This window comes from Bos javanicus, chromosome 26 (genome assembly GCF_032452875.1).
Source record: "Bos javanicus breed banteng chromosome 26, ARS-OSU_banteng_1.0, whole genome shotgun sequence".
Lineage (NCBI taxonomy): Eukaryota > Metazoa > Chordata > Mammalia > Artiodactyla > Bovidae > Bos > Bos javanicus.
Window position 1 is genome coordinate 50,276,494 of NC_083893.1, and position 15,747 is coordinate 50,292,240.

At 58.5% G+C, this 15,747-nt stretch overlaps 1 protein-coding gene across 3 annotated transcripts in view; it reads right to left on the reverse strand.

Annotated features, from left to right (window-relative positions):
* Window positions 1-15,747, reverse strand: part of STK32C (serine/threonine kinase 32C) — a 70,502-nt gene that overhangs the window by 34,457 nt on the left and 20,298 nt on the right. The window contains exon 1 of one of the 3 annotated variants that reach the window (XM_061403910.1): window positions 11,009-11,031. The exons of 1 other annotated variant lie outside the window; for it this stretch is intronic. The gene's annotated coding sequence lies outside the window, so the exon portion shown is untranslated. Of the gene's footprint in view, window positions 1-10,907; window positions 10,930-11,008; window positions 11,032-15,747 lie in introns of those variants that run through there. One more of the 3 variants, XM_061403911.1, reaches the window with a different exon arrangement.

Genomic DNA, 15,747 nt, shown 5'->3' on the forward strand with positions numbered 1-15,747 from the left:
AGCCGCATCACTCACACCAGGTCACGGAGGGCACCCTGAAAACGCAGGTCAAGTCCCCCAGCGCTGAACCAACCAGAGGAGGGGGCTGGGGCTGCCGGACCCCTGAGGCCAACAGAGGAACGTGTATGTGCACAGAGGCGGGGGTCCCAGGGCAGAGAGGAGGTGGGGCACACCGTGTCCACTTTCCTCCCGACTTTCCGGCCACTGCTGGGCAGGGCCCTGCGGCCCAGGGAGGCGCTGAGGGCCCCGGTGCCAAGGAGCAGAGGAACAAGGCTCCAGGGGGAGGGGCGTCGCCGGGACGCTCAGCACACTTGTCCCTGCGTCCGACACCTCCCGGCTCACAGCGCCCGTAAGAGGCCCCAGCAGTCCTGTCTGACCTTGACCCATCTCTGCCGGGAACCTGAGTCCTGCACGTGTCTGCTCGGGCCCGCAAGGACACCAGGGGGCCCCGCGGCCACACGGGCACAGACTCCTCTTGAGGTGGATAAATATTTTAAAACAAGGGTTTTGAGAACACTTATTCTTCAAGGAGGGCTTTCATGTGCTAAGCTGGCCATCGGAAGCACAGCGGTTGCTATGAAAATAGGCCATTTTGACCCAGCCAACTAAGCATAAGAGGAAGGAGGTTTTGATTCTGTTCCACAAGGGTCCTGGTGCCAACGGCTCCCAGCAGCACCCACGGCCTCGCAGGGACCCACAGCATCCTCTCCGCGGGCCCTGCTTGGGCCACCATCACCGCCTGAGCCCCGGGGTCATGGGCCACTTTCCTTATTACCGTCTCAGCACTAAAGCCCAGGGGCCCAGACAGAGCTCTGTTCCCCGCGGGGTCCTCAGCCACGTTCCCAGATGGGGTGTTTCTCGTCTGAGGTCTTCCCCAGGAGACCACCATCCCCAGGAAAACGCAAGGAGCTCCTTTCTGGAAACGGGGTCGACGCTCCGACAGCCCTGTGTCCAGGGAGACTTATTACTGTCCCTGTGCCACCCGGACACAGGGGGCCTGGCCCTGTCGCCCTCAGCCTGCACCGTCGGTCCCACTGGTGGCCAGGAGGGGAAGGCTTCGGGCAGACGAGGGTAGGGAGGAGAGGGGCAGCGGCCCCCCAAATACCCAGCGAAGCAGCAGAGAAAGTCAAAAGCTGCCTCTTGGGCAGGAACCACCAGACCCGAAGCAAGAAGGCCAGTAACGTCTGAACGCTTTTTCCCCACAATAAAGCCATTAGCGCTTCGTGCACGCCTGGCCCAGCTTTCTTTTCCACACGAGAATGGGACGCCCTGGCACCGACCACTGTCAGGGTTCAGCACCTGGGTCAGCACCCACCCCCATGGGGCCGAGGCCACCCCCGACAAGCCATGGATGGAGCACACAGGGTCCCCTCAGATTCCAGGTGCAGACCGCACTGCTCCCACAGGCTGGGGCTTTTCTTAAAACAGACAAAGCTGCCTCCAGCGAGGAAGGCAAGGCAGAGTAAAAATAGACGGCTGAGTCGTGAGGCACCACCGTGGCTACCAGCAGGGATGCGGGAGCCCGGGGGGGACACTCCCCAAGGCCTGGGGGGCAGCCCGGCCCACGGCCCCTGCCCCCGCCTCCTGCCCGCCGTGGTCCAAGACAGCGTAGCAGCTGCGTCCGGGGGCAGGCCCGGAATCCAGGCCAGCCCACCTCCCCTGGGCACCTAGGCCCTCAGAGCATTCTTGGCCTCGAGAGAACCCACCCCAAAGCGGGGATCACGTGGGAAGGGTGGTCACAAACCACATGTCACGTGTCGTGGACATTCATGCCCAAGGTGACTGAGCTGACCCAGAAAACCCGTCAGAGAAAATCACCCAACGCTTCCGAGGCCCGCAGACCTGTGTGGCCACAGAGTGGTTCCCGTCTGGCCACACACCCGGGCCCAGGCCTACCCCACCGCCTGGGGCGCCCACCTTGCCTCCTGGGGCGCCCGGCCAGCCTCCCGGGGCGCCCACCCTGCTTCCTGGGGCGCCCACCTTGCCTACCGAGGCGCCCACCCCGCCTCCCAGGGCACCCGGCCAGCCTCCCGGGTCACCCACCCCGCCTCCTGGGGCGCCCGGCCAGCCTCCCGGGACACACACTCTGCCTCCCGGGGCGCCCACCTTGCCTACCGGGGTGCCCACCCTGCCTGCCGGGGTGCCCGGCCAGCCCTCCTGTGATGGACACAGGCACACGCAGGGGCCTGGTCAGCAGACTGGCGCCTCACAGACATGCCGAGGCCCTGACCTGCTCATCACCGCTCGTCCACCCCGCTGAAGGTCTGCGGGGACCGAGACACAGGGGCCAGGAGCAGGCCGTCCGCGGGGCCCCACGGTCAACATCATGTTTACTTCTCAGAGCAACAGGGTGTGGGGCGGGCATTCCTGAGCATCTCTGAGGGACCCAGGACGAGAAGGATTCGGTTCTCCGCTGCCCGCCCCACTTAGCAGGAGGCCCTGTGACCAGGGGCTTCCTTGGGCCCTGAGGATGTTCGGAGACCCCTGGACGAGAAGGTGAAGGGCGAAGAACGGAATCGTGTGTGCTCTGGCCGGCACACCAGGTTCCCGAGAAGCGGGGAGGGCACCCTCAGGCCGCTCCTGGGCACCGGGCGACCGCCAAGCACTGCATGCACCGCCCACCAGAGGGGGAGGACCCGTCAGGCAGCCCCATCCCCTCCACTGTCCTGCCCCGGGAGGCACGGGCAGGCCCCTGGACGGGGGACAGGCCTCCTCTGAGCCCGAGCACCCCTCCCGCAGCCCCCGGGCCCTGGCTCTGCCCCTTGTCAGGGTGGGGGCCATCTTCCCGGCAACCCCCACACCAAGGCCAGCGCATCCGTCCATCTGAGACACTCCTGCACCCAAGGGGCCCGCCCACCTGCACCCTCAGGCCCTTCTCCCGGAAGCCCCTGCAGGCCCCTCGGAGCACTCATTGCCCACTCCGGGCCTCAGTGTCCACCATGGCCCCCGGCCCGTCTGGTGGGGGTGGGGCGCCCAGAGCCCCGTGCCGTCCCCCACGGCGCCTCTCCCGCCAGCCTGGCGCCCAGCCAGAAGGCAGGGGCATGCCCTCACCCCGTCCCTCTGAGAGACAGACACGCCAGGATGTGGCAGCTGCCAGGAGGCAGAGTGCAGGCCTCTGGGGGCCCGGGTTCCGGAATAGTCTGCGCCTGGGGTCCAGGGGCGGGGGGCCGCATGGCTGGCTGGGGACCAGCAGGTGGCCGAGGCCACACTGCCCACACAGGGCCTCGGGGACCCTTGCAGAGGCCCCCCTCTTTATCCTGGCTCCCATCCCATTCCAGAGTCTGAAGCGCGTTCCAGCGCCTGACAGCAGCGTCTCCAGAGCCCCGGAACTGTCATGAATTAGTGATTAAGCCGACAGTTGGATCGATACAGTGTCTCCACCGCTGGGCCCAGCTCCTCGGGGCCACAGGGAGGTCGCCTGGGGCGGACAGGCTCTCCACCTGTCGAGACTGGGCAGCTCTGCCACCCCCGGGCCACCCAGGGGGTCCTGCAGCCCAAGGCCCATCTCTGGCTGCCTCCATCAGCTGGGTTCACCCGGTGCCAGTAGGACAGGACTCCGGGCCCCCTCACCAGCCATGAAAGCTGCCCAGGGCCCGCAGACCAGACGTGCAGACAGACGGGAGAGCACCAAGGCCCCGGGTTCTGGGAGGGGCGCCCTGGCTTAGCTGGGGGTGGGGGCAGGGGAGGGGAGGAGGAGCCCAAACAGAACCCCGAGCCCCAAGGCAGGTCTGCCCAGCACAGAACTCCAACCCTGTCCTGACACGACCCCGCCCCGCCTTCTGGGCACCCCGCCCTCCTCAGCACGGTGGGAGACCCCAGCACACGTGAGTGGATTCTGGGGAGTGTGCCTCCTGCGTGCTGAGGGCCAATTCTGGCAGTACAGCATTGGGTCCTCTAGGAAGAGAATCTGGGCCAGGGCGCAGACCGCTGGGAGAGGGTCAGAGCCAGGCACCATGGGAACAGGCAGCCCCCCAGGCCTGCATCCGCACCAGCCCAGCCCCGACCCCTGAGAGCGGGCCTGGCGGGACATGTGACCAGAGCAGGACCTGCACCCCGGGCGGCACGGCAGGCCCTGGGCTGCGTGCAGGGAGCCGGCCCCTGGACGGAAAAGGAGACGGTCCTGACGGCTGGGGACACGGGAAGGGCCTGGCAAGAGATTGAGGCCCGCACGTGGCGAGATGCCGGTCTCGGCTCAGGGGCTGGAAAACGCTCATCTGCCCACATCTTTCCATCTGCAGCCTCGGGCTCCCGGCCGAGGCCCTGCTGCCTTCCCCACGGAGGACAGGTGGACTGAGGGCTGGAACTGAAACGAGGGGCAGCGAGGCCCCAGGTGCCTCCGAGCAGCAGTGCCGGGAACACGGACACAGGCCTATGGCTCTGCCGCGGGGCTCACCGCCCAGCCTCTGTCCTCCAGGTCCACGTGCCAGAATGGGCTTCCTTCTTGGGGCCGAGGGATACTCCAGGGCATGGAGAGCCCACGGCCTATCTCTGCACCCGGGGGACACCAGGCTGCCTCCACGTCTCCTCGACGTGGACAAGGGCTGCAGGGTCCTCTCTGAGGCCTGCTCTCAGCCCTTTGGATGAACACTCGGAAGTGGAACTGCTGGATTGAACGGCGATTCAGTCTTTTTTAGGAACTGTTACACTGTCCCCCGGGCTTCCTGGGTGGCTCAGCGGTGAAGAATCTGCCTGCGATGCAGAAGGCACAGAAGATGCCACGGGATTGATCCCTGGATCAGGAAGATCCCCTGGAGGAGGGCATGGCAACCCACTCCAGTGTTCTTGCCTGGAGAATGCCATGGACAGAGGAGCCTGATGGGCTACAATCCAAGAGGTCACAAAGAGACGGACACGACTTAGCGACTGAGTGCGCGCGTGCACACACACACACACACACACACACACACCGTCCCCCACACCCTCACCAGCACTTACTCTTTTCTGGATTTTCGGAGCCGGGGCGCTCCAGGGGATCCATGAGCAATCGAGTGCCCAGGGTGCCAGGGTGGGGGTGCCACAGGCTGCCTGCCCAGGAAGGTGTGTATGTGCACATGTGTGTGTCTGCATTGTGTTTGCATGCTTATACACACATGCGTGTGTGGTTGTGTGTGCAGAAACCCACCTGTGCCCTCAGCCACTCGAGTCCAGGTCCCCAAGGCCCCCATCCCAGGACCTCGGGCTGTGCCACTCATATCGCACTAAACTGCATCTCTGTGGGTGGGAGCCCAGCCTTACCCCACCTGGGTGCCTCCCCTGCAGCTCCCCAGATGCCCAGGCCAGCTGGTAGCACATGTGTTTCCCATCGGGGCTGGGATGTAACTGGCCTCCCGGGGGATGCACACAGGCCGCTCCTCAGTGTGGGGGGTCAGGCCAGCTGGGAGCGCAGTCCTGCACATGCTCTCCGTCGGGGCAGGGATGTAACCGGCCTCCCCGAGGACACACATGGGCCGCCCCTCAGTGGGGGTGTCGGGCTCACACCTGCCTGACCAGATCCCTCAGCACCGGGCAGCCGGTTAACCGTCGTCCCCACCCCACAGAGGCCGCGGAAGTTGCCATGGTTCCACTTCTGGATGAGGTCGGGGCGCACGGTCACAAGGCTCAGAGCCAGGCACATCACCACACTTTCGAGTCTGATTCAGGGAGGAAGTGTGGGCAGGCCCTGGTGCCAGGAGGAGAAGGTTGCAGGTCGCGGCTGGGGCCCCTGACGAAGAGGCCCCCCAGCCCACACACCAGCGGGCCCCCACGCGCTGAGCTGGAGAGAGACACCCTGAAGGCCCACCTGAGAGGGAACGGCCAGCCGGGCTCAGGACAATGCAGGGGACAGGGCAGCTTCCGGGCGGGCAGAAACGCACCAAAAGCTGCAACTCTTTCAGTTTAACACGGTAGAGTTTATGTGGAGTTCATCTCGGTTAACACATCGGTGTCATCGAACACGAGACTCGCGACGGCACAGGATCTGCGCAGGACAGGCCCGCGTTGCCTATTCAGGGCAATCGCCCTGGGGGGGTTGGGGCAGGACAGTCCTCAACCCCATTCTCTCTCGATGGAAGGATAAGTAAGTCACGTGTAGAGCTAGAGCAGCTTGTCCTGACATTAGACGATACAAAATTCATAAAAACCCCAGCCTCATCCATCAAGTCTGCATTTTATTTATATCCAGCCTCGTTTCAGAAAAGGATTGGAGGCAGTGACCCATTTCCTTGGCCCAGCACTGCCGCCGGGCAGACACGGGAGCCGACCCTCCAGCAGCCCAGGCCGGCCCCTCCTCGGTCCAGCTGTCTGGGGACTCAGCTCCCATCACAGGTGCCGGGCCTGGCCCATTGGACAGAAGTGGGGCTTCTGGGCACAGAGCAGGGGTGGGACAGAAGGCTGGGGAGTGGACAGTCCCCACACACTGGAGCCCAAGGCTGCAGCCAGGACGTTGGAACCGAGATGGGGGACGAGCTGGTCAATGCAATGTGCCCCACGCCTGGCCTGCCCATCTCTCAGGCCATCTGCTCCTCACCGAAGGCCTTTGAGGTCAGAGCCCCCCGTCCAGCCTGCCGCCGACTGAGCCAGGGCCACGTGGGCCTGGGGTCCCGGCTGGCTCTGCGTCCTCCCCAGGCCTGCTGGCCGTCCCGCGCTGACAGCTCACACCCTCAGCGTCCACTCGGTGATGACCGCTAACGTCCACCTCGCTGAGGCCCCTTCTTCTCCAGGGCCATGCTCTTCCTCAAACATTTTCAATCAGTGTGTCGAGTTCTTTGGATTCGGTGAGTCTGATGTCAGTTTGGAGAAAGCTGGCATCCTTCCCATACTCATACCCTTCCCTTATTTAGGGCCACATTTCTCCACACAAACGCTGCACAGCTGTCGGACGACGTATTTACAAGCTTTTCTGAGGCATAACTGATACACAGCAAATGAAACCCTGAGATGCAAGACTGATCGGTGTGAACGCACATGTGCACACACCCGGGAACTGCACCACAGGCAGGAGCAGCTGGTCACAGGTCCCCGTCAGGGCAGCAAGGTCCACCTCCGAGGGGGAGTGTGCTTGCCATACATTTATCCCCAGCATTCAGAACATGTGAAGAGCTCCCACAGATCAACAAGAAAAAGATGACAACAACAGAAAACGCACGAAAGTCTTGAATAGGCACCTCATGAAAGAGGATGTCCTAACGCCCAGCCCAACCAACAGGAAACGGAGCTCCATGCTTTAGCCAGCAGGGATGCAGAAACAAACCGCGGTGGGGCTCCACCCACCCACCAGAGCCTGAAACTACAAGAGGCCGCCAAAACGGAGGCTGGCCAGGCTGTGCCCAGCACCGCTGGCGGCGCTGCGACTGCACAATACTCCAAAACCGTTGGTCAGTAGCTGGAAAAGTTGAGTGGATAAGATTCTACAGCCCCCAAACCAAAATCAATTGAGTTTTTTAAAAAAGAAACCAACACAACACTGTAAAGCAATTACCCTCCAATTAAAAATTTAAAAAATTAAATAAAAAGATCCTACGGCCCAGCCAATCGTCACCCAGAAACGCACCCCTCTGTTCACCAATAGACATGCACAAGGAATCCAGAAGAGTCACAGACTGGAGAGTACCCAGATGCCCAACACCAGCAGAAAGGATCAACGACGCTGATCTTTTCGCACAAAGAGTTCCAGACAGAAGGGAAAGAACGGACTGCGGCAGCAGCCAGCACCTCAGCCGGGCCTCACAGGGGCGCCTGCTGAGAGAAAGCAGCCAGACACGGGCGAGCACGAGCTTTACAGGAGCTTCTCGTTTGTCTTTTAATTTATCTATTTTTAGTCGTAGGATAATTGTTTTACAATATTGTGTTGGCTCCTGCCATACATAAGCGTGAATCAGCCGTAGGTATACATATGTCCCCTCCCTCTTGAACCTCCCTCCCACCTTTTCTGTTTTAGAAAAATACGTATGTTCCAGTTACTAGATGCAGAATCTACAAATGTCTATTGTGTTCACCGTAATTGTGATCTTTGATTCCCTTGCCAACTTGTATGATAGAAATATCCTGAAATCTCCCACTGCAGCGTTGGGCTTATTGATTCTTCTCAGCAGGTCCTTCATATATTTGGGGCCTACTTTGTCAAGGACACACAAGTTTAAAAGCAAAATACATCAGATGTTTAGGAGGCAGCTGATGGATGCAAGAGGGAATTCATAGCTCTAAGTGTGTGTGTGGTAAGTCACTTAGTCGTGTCCAACTCTGCAATCCCACGGACGGCAGCCCACCAGGATCCTCTGTCCATGGGATTCTCCAGGCAAGAACACTGAAGTGGGTTGCCATTTACTCCTCCAGGAGAAGCTCTAAGTTCTTAAATCAGAAAACAGGGCATCTGTGACTGATTCATGTTGATGTATGGCAGAAACCAATGCAATACTGAAAAGCAATTATCCTTCAATCAAAAATAAATAAATTTAAAACAAAACAAGAAGACAACAAAAGAAGAAGAAAGGATATAAAATAAAGGAAAAAACTAGTAAAGAATGGAGATGAGTTAAATAGAGACAAACAATTCAGGAACTGCAACAGAGCCAAGAGCTGCTGGAGATGAGTTAAATGGAGACAAACAATTCAGGAACTGCAACAAAGCCAAGAGCTGCTTTTATAAGGTTCATAAACCCATGAAACCTCTGGAAGAGTAAATCTTTTAAAAAGAGAGAAAACACAAATATTAAAGATTTTAGAAAGAGGATGTCATTATAGATCCTACAGGCATTTAAAAGATAGTATACAAAGATCATGAACAACTTTATGTCATCAAATTACACCATGTAGATGAAATGAGAAAATTTCTTGAAATACATAATTTACCAGACTAACACAAAAATAAATACAATCTGAACAGCCTTATATCTGTTTTTTAAAATAATACATTCACAGTTGAAAATCATCATATGGAAAGAAGAACTCCAGCCCAGTGACTTTAGCAGTGCAGTCCACCAAATTTTTAGGAAAGAAATAACATCCACAATCTTACACAACCTAATTCAGAAAACAGAGAAAATGAGCACTTCTTAACTCTTTCCATGAGACCAGTATTTTTCTGATATCAAAACCTGATAAAGACATTACAAGAAAAGAAAATTAAAGACCAATATTCTTCATGAGCATAGATATAAAATTCTTTAATAAAACAACAGCAAGTTAGCAGCAATATAGAAAAACAGAAGCTATCACGACTGAGGTTTATGCCAGGAAGGCAAGGTTGGTTTGACTTTGAAAATCCATTGCTTTGAGTCACACTGCCCTAAGAGAATAGAGAAGGAAACACGATCCCTCCACAGAGGCAGAAAATGCAGTTTCCCGTGAGTCAGTCCTGGCTCAGTAAAGCTGTTAACATGCCTCATCCCCTCCACAGAGGCAGAAAATGCAGTTTCCCGTGAGTCAGTCATGGCTCAGTAAGGCTGTTAACATGCCTCATACAACAGCATTTGACACAGTCTACAGCCAGTCCTGATGAAGACACTCAGCAAGCTTGAGCGGAGCAGAACTTCTCCACTGAGAGGACATCTGCAAAAGGTCAGCAGCTGAACCGCACAGAATGGCGACAAAGGGAACACCTTCCCCAGCTGGGGAGCAAGGCAAGGCTGGCCACTCCCCACTTCTCTCAACACGGCCCCGCCCCAGCCAGCAACATGAGGAGTTTAAGGGAAACTGGAAAGGAAGAAGTCAAGGTGTGTTGATTCACAGGTGACATAGCTGTCTACCGAACAAGTCTTAGGGAATCTACAAACCCCTTCTAGGGCTATAACAGTAAGTGAATTAAAAGAGGCCACAGGTGCAAGGTCTACAAAAATGTATTAGATCCCTAACACATAGTAACGAACCACTGAGATCTTTTTAAATTGCGCTAACAATAGCAGCAAAAGCATCAAATACACAGAAATATATCTGAAGAAAAATGTGCAGCACTCACACATACAACGCAATGAATCACTGTTGAGAGGAATTACAGGAGCTAAATCAGCGGACGGGGGCCCTTTGCCCCAGGGTGGGAGCGGTGAACAGTGTGAAGGGATCCCTGCTCCCCAGGTTTACCCGTAGAATCAGTGCAATTTCAGTCTAAACCCTAGCAGGCTTTTAAAATAGAAACTAGTAGGCAAGTACTGAGATTTATCTGGAAATATAAATAATCTAGCAAAGCCAATATAGTTCGTTAAAAAAACAGCACGTTTAGAGGACTCACTGGATCTGGTTTGAAGACTGTGGAGCTCGTGTGAGGACAGACGGACAGGCTGCTCAGAAACAGCTGGCACCACCCATGCCAACCGGCCTTTGACCAAAGTGCTAATGCAGGCCCAGGCGCAACATCTGCCTTTCAGCAAAGGGACCCAGAGCCGCCAAACCGCCATCAGGAAAAACACGGACTTTAATGTGCCTTGTGAAACGCCCCCAAATAATTCTAGATGCACTCCAGACGTAGATACAAATGTTCCATGTACAAAACTTCTAGGAAAAAATATAGGATAATATTTGTGCAACCTAAAGACAGGCAAAGATTTCTTAGATGCAATACCCAAAACACCAACCATGAAAGAAAAAAAATGGATAACTTTGGCTTCGTTGAGATTTAAAATGTGTGCTCTTTAAAAGTCACCACGAGGCAAATGAAAAGTCAAACCTAGGAGATGTATTTGCAACACATTTCCAGCCAAGGATGTGTAACCAGATTATATAAAGAACACTAGGAGACCACTAATAAAATGGCAAACACACAACTTAAAACGAGGCAAAGACGTGGACAGATGTCCGCGTCCACGTCCTCCTCACAGAGGGGCGCGTACAAAAGTTCAACGAGCCAGGAAAGGACGCGCAACGTTGTTGGACACCAGGCGCCGTAAACTACCCCCAACAGGACAGCACCGCCTCCCACCGGGACAGCCAGTACGCACCGACATGGCAGGGGCCACCCGGACGTGGACAGCCAACCCCACACGCTCTGCTGGGAACGGAGCCCCGTGGGTTGTGTGGAAAACTCCCCACACGTCCTCACCAGGTAAAATGTGCGCTGGCTGAGCCACCACGCGATCCCGTTCCTCGATATCTGCCCAAAAGAAACCAAGCAGATGTCTGCACGGGGACGCTCTCTGCAACCTCATTCCTAACAGCCGCATCCTGGAAACGATCCAAGAGCCCACGTGCAGAAGACTGGATAAGGAAATCGAGCTATATCCGTACAATATAGAACAGCACTCAGCAATTTTCTTTTAAAAAAAGAACAAACTACCCATACAGAACAAGATGGATGAGTCCCTCAAATCCCACACTGAATGGAAGGAGCCAGATTCAGAAGCGCACGTCGGGTATGACTCTGATTATGTAAGTTCAAGGGCAGGCAAAACTAATCTGTCGTGACAGAAAGAGCACCCGCGTGTGCCTCGGGGGTGGCGGGGGCCGCCTGGAGCAGAGCGGGGGTTGGGGGGAAAGGCCTCCGAACAGTGCAAAGGCTGAATCTGGACGGGGGGTGGTGGGTCTTGGTGACTCGGACACAAGGCTTGGACACACTTGTCAAAACCCATCGGCTGTGCCCTTCGGCTCTGCGCATTTTCCTGTAATTAGAGCTCAGTGAAAACATACGAATACATATTATGAATATTTTGTAGAGTGGAGTTTTAGGTACCCAACCTACTATATTGTAGGAAAGAGTCCTTCACAGTCAGAGAACAGGAGACGGGATCAGAGAGGCTGAGTGACTCGCCCACGGTCACAGGGCACCAAGCAGGACAGGTCAGAGCCCAAGCCTCAGGACGAGGGGCTGGTCCACCGTGGGGCTGGGGGGGTGGCCCTGGGGGACAGGGGTACTGGGGGGAGCTCAGCCGGCAGGAAGGGGCTCCCGGAGCACAGACACCATGGGAGCATCACGTCACGTGAGCAGCCAGCCCGCGTCCCTGGGGGTGGGGAGGGGAGCCGGGGGCACAAGCCAAGAGCAGCTGCAGTTGCTATGTCTGCCACTCACCGATGTGCCCTGGCAGAGGGCAGCCAGGGCAGGGGCTGGCGAATGCCCCCCATGCCTACTGCCTTGGGATCATCTCAGCTGGACGTCTGGCCCATGTGGGGGTGGGTTCGTTCTGAGACCGTTCCGTCAAGGTGACCAGGGCGACCCCAAAGGGCAGCGCTCAGCCTCTGCACCTGCCCCGCCCCCCAAGGCAGACCCTCCGCCCTCCCCACCCACGCCGTCCCGGAGCCTGTGCCCCAGAAGGTCACACAGTCGGGACCTTCCAGCCCAGCCCCAGGCTTCCTGACGCCCTTCCCCCACTGAGGCTTCTCTGGCTAGTGACACGCGTGTCTGGGCTCCGTTTGGACAGAGTGAGCCAGCTGGACCAGGGGCTCAACCCCGCTTTAGGAGCAGCGTGCTGGGGACAGGGACTGGTGTCCTTTTGGGGGTCCCTCGAAACCTGAACAAAATGGGAGAACTTGGCACACGCAGAACTCACTTTTATTCTGGAGCCCCGTGATGCACTCAGATCACACCTGTGTGTGCGTGCCCGTGGCTGCAGCTCCCCACATGTGTATCCCTGTGCGAAGACGTGCACTCAGGTGTGTGCCTGTGTGTATGTGTCAGTGGGTGCATGAGCCCGAGTGTGTGTGGTGAGTGTGCACGAGTATGTGTGTGCCCGCGTGCCCGTGTGTAGTGAGTGTGCATGAGCACGTGTGCACCCGCGTGCCCGTGTGATGAATGTGAATGAGCATGTGTGTGCCTGTGTGTGTGTGGTGAGTGTGCATGAGCACGCGCATGCATGTGTGCCCGTGTGTGTGCGTGAGCTCGTGTGCACCTGTGTGCCCATGTGTAGTGTGCATGAGCACGTGTGTACCCGCGTGCCCGTGTGTGGTGAGTGTGCATGAGCACACATGTGCATGTGTGCCCATGTATGAGTGTGCACGAGCATGTGTGCACCCACGTGCCCGGGGTGGTGAGTGTGCATGAGCATGTGTGTGCCCATGTGTGTGTGTGGTGTGCATGAGCACGCGTGTGTGCCCATGTGTGTGTGTGTGCGTGAGCACGTGTGCACCTGTGTGCACATGTGTGCCTGCGTGTGTCTGGTGAGTGTACATGCACAGTGGCTGGATGGAGCGCCAGCCCCAGGGCTGACAGCCACGTCCTGCCTGGAACTGCTTCACTGGGATCCCGCAGGGGCTGAGCTGTGGGAAGACCCCGCTGAGCCCCGGGGCGGGAGTGTGGGGAGAAGCCTGTGGAGGTGAGCATGGGGCCTCGCAGCCGTTTATCACCGCCTGCCCCGCTGAGAGCCGCGCCCGCCCCCGCCTCCTGCCTGCCTGCTGGGCCCCTGGCTGGCTGATGGACTGGCTCATCCCCAGAGGCTCAGAGGCCGCTCCTGGAGCTGACAGCCGTGCGTCTGGCTCTGGCTCCCGAGTGTCGGCTCACAGATCAGAGCTGCCAGCCTCGGGGCTGCCCATCCACCTGGGAGCACCTGGCCTCGCCAAACGGGGGGAGGGGCACTCACCATCAGTTAACAGTATCCCACGGGTCACCTGACCCTTACCGAGAATCAGTTCGAACAGCTCTCAAACACACTGGTGTGGTCTGGTGGTGCTTTTCTGGGTCCGATCCCTGGGTCGGGAAGATCCCCTGGAGAAGGGAATGGCTGCCCACTCCAGTATCCTGGCCTGGAGAATTCCAGGGACTGTACGGTCCATGGGGTCGCAAAGAGCTGGACACAACTGAGCAACTTCCACTTTCACTTTCTGTGTTCATTAAAGGGCCTCACCCAGAGGGCAGCCTCCCATCAGCAGAGGAAGCGGTTTGCCCCCGAGCTTCTGGTGGATCCAGGTTGGGGCGACAGTGGTACCCCTGACGGGACTCAGTGAGAAGCCTCCTCTGCAGCACCAGCCGGGCCCTCTGCCCCGAAGGGCGGCTTGTGAGTGAGCGAGCGAGTGTGCGAGAGAGTCAACGAGTGAGGCAGTGAGTGAGAGAGTGAGTGACAAGTGAGGGAGTGAAACACGAACCTCAAGCTGCCGCCCCCCCACCCCGGCCAGCAGGGCTCTTCCCTCCCAGGTGGATTCCCTGACCAGCCACTGGGCTTCGGGGACTTATTTAAGATCTGTGGGATTCTGGGGCCACAAAGGGGATCCCACCGTTTGTAAGATGAAGCATTTAGGCTGGAGTCCAGGAGCAGGCTGCACGGGTCTGCAACCCCGAGGGGCCTTCGCATAGGATGGGGCAGGAGTGGTCAGGGCACTCAGGCAGAGCAGAGCAGAGCTCCCCAGGCCCCCGGAGCAGGGCAGACGCAGGAGGCGGCTTCTGCCTGTGGGTTAAGACCCCACGGGCCCAGAGCTGGGTCCCCCAGGACAGTTGGTCCATGGCTGAGTGTGGTCACCTGGGGATGTGACGCTGACCAGGCTGGGACTCAATGGCAGGATGCCCCTAGGGGCAGGGGCCTGGTGCGCCAGGCGGGGGCCCTGCATGCCTGGGGCCGGCTGATAGCCCGGGGCAGGCTCACCTCACCGGGCAGCTGGCGTCTCAGTCAAGCGCCGGTGCCATGCTGCGTTTGGATAAATAGAAGCCACGCAGCATTGTTCGGGAAAGTTGCTATTTTAAATTCCACCTCACAGTAAGTGCACGGTTTTATTTCAGTCCTTTTCTTAAAAAGAGATTTGCATACGCTCTGGATGGAAGCGGATATTTAAGATGAATAATCTGCACGGCTGCTTATTTTACAGACGAAAGGTGGCAAAGCATTTACCAGCCTGTGGGGCCACCCGAGGGACACTCACCCGAGGCAGGGGACCTTGTGGGGCCTGGCTATGAAGTGTCCCCTGCCCCTCGCCCAAATGAGCCCCCCCAGGCCTCGGGCCCCATCCCCGGCCTGCCAGCACGGGCCTGTCTGCAAAACAAACCTGGGCAAATGCAGCCCAAGTGCTGGGCCAGGCAGGAAGGCTGGCAGACACCCCGGGGCAGAGCCTGGTGGGCACACGGGTCCTCCAGCTCCAGGGCCACTGCTGGCCAGGCCCGGGGCTGAGTCTCCTGCCCTGCCCTCCTCCGAGGGCATCCCAGCTGAGGAGCGGCAGCTGCAGCGGGGGGAGGCAAACCAGAGGGGACCCTGGAAGTCAGTCAGTCCCGGCCGCAGCCCTGAGGACACCAGCCCTGAGGACACATGCAGAGTCCCGACGGGGGGGTCACGGCTCCTGGGACCAAGGACGGCACGATCATTCACACCTTGAAGCCTTCCGAGGGCACCGAGGGGGCCCAGCCCAGTGGACGCTGTCCTGGGTGCGGCCCCATGCCTGCCCAGCAGCCTTCGAGGGGCAGGGAGGTTCAGGCCTGCATGCCCACCATGCAGGGCCAGCCCCCACGGAGCCCACGGGGAAGGGGGCGAGTGTTGGGCCATGAGCAGTCCACCCCCTGGGGCTGGTCACTGCCTGCCATGGTCTTGGAGCGTCTAGACTGAGTGCAAGGAGAAAGCAATGCAAAGCAGCCGCTTGGTCGGGACCTGAGCACGGGGGCGCCGACGGCCTGGGCGCCCCCAGAAGCAGCCAAGTCTGGACTCCTTGCGCTCCCGGCTCCTGGGCCCACGTCCCCAACAACGTTACGTCCTGGCCACTGCACACTCGGTGCCCACGTGGCCACACGTGCCTCACCACACCCAGGACTCTAGGTCAGATGGACCTCCTGTGCCTTCTCCGGGGTCAGAACACCCTCCGACCACCCCTCCCCGTACAGACACGTCAGCCCCCAACCAGAATCTCCTGGGTCCTGTTTGGTCCCTGCCTTCCTGC